The following is a 4,401-nucleotide window of genomic DNA, read 5'->3' as shown; positions in this document are numbered from 1 at the left end:
TTGTTGGCCCCTTTATCAAAGATTATTTGACCATATATATGTGGTTTTATTTCTGGGCTTTCTATTCTGTTCCATTGGTCTGAGTGTCTATTTTTCTGCCAATACCATGCTGTTTTGATTATCGTGGCCCTATAATATAGTTTAAAGTCAGGTATTGTAATGCCCCCAGCTTCATTCTTTTTCCTTAGGATTGTTTTGGCTATTCGGGGTTTTTTATAGTTCCATATAAATCTGATGATTTTTTGTTCCATTTCTTTAAAAAATCTCATAGGAATTTTGATGGGAATTGCATTAAATTTGTATATTGCTTTGGGTAATATGGTCATTTTGATTATATTTATTCTTCCTATCCAAGAACAAGGAATATTTTTCCATCTCATTGTATCTTTTTTGATTTCCCTTAACAATGCTTTGTAATATTCATTATATAGGTCCTTTACATTCTTTGTTATGTTTATTCCTAGGTATTTTATTTTTTTTGTTGCAATCGTGAAGGGGATTATTTTTTTGAGTTCGTTTTCTAATATTTCATTGTTGGCATATAGAAAGGCTATGGACTTTTGTATGTTAATTTTGTATCCTGCGACCTTACTGTATTGGTTTATTGTTTCTAATAATCTTTTTGTGGAGTCCTTCGGGTTTTCGATGTATAGGATCATATCATCAGCAAAAAGTGATAGCTTTACTTCTTCTTTTCCGATATGGATGCCTTTTATTTCTTTGTCTTGTCTGATTGCTCTGGCCAGAACTTCTAGCACCACGTTAAATAAAAGTGGAGAGAGTGGACAACCCTGTCTTGTTCCTGATTTAAGGTAGAAAGTCCTCAGTTTTATGCCGTTTAATAGGATGTTGGCTGATGGTTTACCATATATGGCCTTTATCATGTTGAGATATTTTCCTTCTATACCCATTTTGTTGAGAGTCTTAAACATAAAATTGTGTTGTATTTTATCAAAAGCCTTTTCTGCATCTATTGATAAGATCATGTGGTTTTTGTTCTTTGTTTTGTTGATATGGTGTATTACGTTAACCGTTTTGCGTATGTTGAACCATCCTTGAGATTCTGGGATGAATCCCACTTGATCATGATGTATTATTTTTTTTAATATGTTGTTGTATTCGATTTGCCAGTATTTTGTTTAGTATTTTAGCATCTGTATTCATTAGAGATACTGGTCTGTAGTTTTCTTTCTTTGTGCCATCCTTGCCAGGTTTTGGTATGAGGGTTATGTTGGCCTCATAAAATGTGTTTGGAAGTATTGCTTCTGCTTCAATTTTTTGGAAGACTTTGAGTAGAATAGGAACCAAGTCTTCTTTGAATGTTTGATAGAATTCATTAGTATAACCGTCTGGGCCTGGACTTTTATTTTTGGGGAGGTTTTTAATAGTTTTTTCTATTTCCTCCCTGCTGATTGGTCTGTTTAGGCTTTCTGCTTCTTCATGACTCAGTCTAGGAAGGTTGTATTGTTCTAGGAATTTATCCATTTCTTCTAGATTGTTGTATTTGGTGGAATATAATTTTTCATAGTATTCTACAATAATTCTTTGTATATGTATGATGTCTGTGGTGATCTCTCCTCTTTCATTTTGGATTTTATTTATTTGAGTCCTGTGCCTTTTTTCCTTGGTGAGTCTTGCCAAGGGTTTGTCAATTTTGTTGATCTTTTCAAAGAACCAGCTCCTTGTTTTATTGATTTTTTCTATAGTTTTTCTGTTCTCTATTTCATTTATTTCTGCTCTGATTTTTATTATCTCCTTTTTTCGGCTGGTTTTGGGTTGTCTTTGTTCTTCTTTTTCTAGTTCCTTAAGGTGTGAAGTTAAGTGGTTTACTTCGGCTCTCTCTTGTTTGTTCATATAGGCCTGAAGGGATATGAACTTTCCTCTTATTACTGCTTTTGCTGCATCCCAGAGATTCTGATATGTCGTATTTTCACTTTTATTTGTCTGTATATATCTTTTGATCTCTGCGCTTATTTCTTCTTTGACCCATTCATTTTTTAGAAGTATGTTGTTTAGTTTCCACATTTTTGTGGGATTTGTTTCCTCTTTTTTGCAGTTGAATTCTAGTTTCAAGGCTTTATGATCAGAAAATATGCTTGGTACAATTTCAATTTTTCTAAATTTGCTGATATTGTCTTTGTGGCCCAACATATGGTCAATTCTTGAGAATGTTCCATGTACACTAGAGAAAAATGTATACTCTGTCACTTTGGGATGAAGTGTCTTGTAGATGTCTATCATATCCAGGTGTTCTAGTATTTCGTTTAGGGCCACTATATCTTTATTGATTCTCTGTTTGGATGACAGATCTAGAGCCGTCAGCGGTGTATTGAGGTCTCCAAGTATGATTGTATTTTTGTTAGTTTTTGTTTTAAGGTCAATAAGTAGCTGTCTTATATATTTTGGTGCTCCTTGGTTTGGTGCATATATATTAAGGATTGTTATGTCTTCTTGATTCAACTTCCCCTTAATCATTATGAAATGACCATTTTTGTCTCTGAGTACTTTTTCTTTCTTGTAGTCAGCATTATTAGATATGAGTATTGCTACACCTGCTTTTTTTTGCGGTGTTGTTTGCTTGGAGTATTGTTTTCCAGCCTTTCACTTTGAATTTGTTTTTATCCTTGTTGCTTAGATGTGTTTCTTGTAGGCAGCATATAGCTGGATTTTCTTTTTTAATCCATTCTGCTACTCTGTGTCTTTTTATTGGTAAGTTTAATCCATTTACATTTAGTGTAATTATTGACACTTGTGGGTTCCCTACTGCCATTTTATAATTGCTTTCTGTTAGTTTTGTATCTAGTTTGATTCTTCTCTTTTGTTTTTCTATCATTTGTTTTTTTGTGTGTGTGTGTTCCATACTTCTTTCCTCTGTTGCTACCTTTTTTATGTCAAGTGTTTTTGTGGTGGTTTTTTTAAGGGTGGTTACCATTAAGTAATGAAAAGGGTACCTACCATATTCATTGTAGTACCCTATCTTATGAGTATTTCTGCACTTCATCGTCCTTTGCTACTGTTAATCTCCATCCTCTCCCCCCTTTTTTTCCTTTGTTGTCACAGTTTAAGTTTGGTTTTATTGTGTTCTTGGTGGAGCTGTTACTTGTGGTGTTGTTTTCTTTTGTTCTTTGAATCTGGTTGGAAAACCCCCCTTAGTATTTCCTGGAGTGGGGGCTTTCTGTTGATAAATTCTCTCATCTTTTCTGTATTTGTGAATGTTTTTATATCTCCTTCATACTTGAAGGATAGCTTTGATGGGTATAGTATTCTTGGCTGAAAGTTCCTCTCTTTCAGGGCTTTAAATATTGGGGTCCACTCTCTTCTAGCTTGTAGAGTTTCTGCTGAGAAATCTGATGATAATCTAATAGGCCTTCCTTTATATGTTGTACTCTTCTTTTCCCTGGCTGCCTTGAGAATTTTTTCTTTGTCATTGGTTTGTGTCATCTTTATTATGATTTGCCTTGGAGTGGGTTTGTTGGGGTTAAGAAAACTCGGTGTTCTGTTTGCTTCTTGAATTTGACGCTTTAGTTCTTTCCACAGGCTTGGGAAGTTCTCGTCTATTATTTGTTTGAGTATATTCTCCATTCCATTTTCTTTCTCTTCTCCCTCTGATATACCTATTATTCTTATGTTATTCTTTCTGATGGAGTCAGACAATTCCTGTGGGGCTTTCTCGTTTTTTATTATTTTTGAGTCTCTTTCTTCTTCTCTCTTTTGTGCCTCAAGTTGTTTGTCTTCTATTTCACTAATCCTATCTTCAATCTGGGCTGTTCTGTTAGCTAAGCTTGTTACCTCGCTTTTCAGCTCGTGAATTGAGTTTTTCATTTCTGTTTGATTTGTTTTTATAGTTTCAATTTCCTTGGTAATATATTCTTTGTGTTCATTGAGTTGTTTTCTGAGCTCCCTATATTGCCTTTCTGTGTTTTCTTGTATATCTCTGAGTATTTTTAAGATTTCTATTTTAAATTCTCTGTCATTTAGCTCCAAGGCTTCCAATATGTTAAGTCTTTTCTCCATAGATTTTTCCACATCTATTTGTGTTACCTCTCTTTCTTTTGTATCCATAATATTCGATTTCCTCTTTCTTATTGGCATCTGAGGGTGGTCTTGTTGATAGCACTAATTAGAATTAATAAAGAGTAAAAAGAAAAAAAAAAGGTAAAACACCCCACAAAAAAAAAACAGTAATAATTTATTATTTCCCCCTTTTTTCTTTCTTCTCTTTCCCTCCTCTCCCCTCCTCAGGGAAATATCGTGATGACCTGTGAATTATATTATGCTAAATGGAACAAAAACTGCCTATAATGGAGGGCCTGATTTGGGGTGAAGAGTTCAAGGGGCAAAAAAAGGGAGTAGAGTCCTACTAAATGCAAAAAAAAAAAAGAAAGAAAATCTTAGACAAGC

The sequence above is a fragment of the Saccopteryx bilineata genome, chromosome 2, assembly GCF_036850765.1.
Source record: "Saccopteryx bilineata isolate mSacBil1 chromosome 2, mSacBil1_pri_phased_curated, whole genome shotgun sequence".
NCBI lineage: Eukaryota > Metazoa > Chordata > Mammalia > Chiroptera > Emballonuridae > Saccopteryx > Saccopteryx bilineata.
This window is presented reverse-complemented; position numbering follows the sequence as displayed.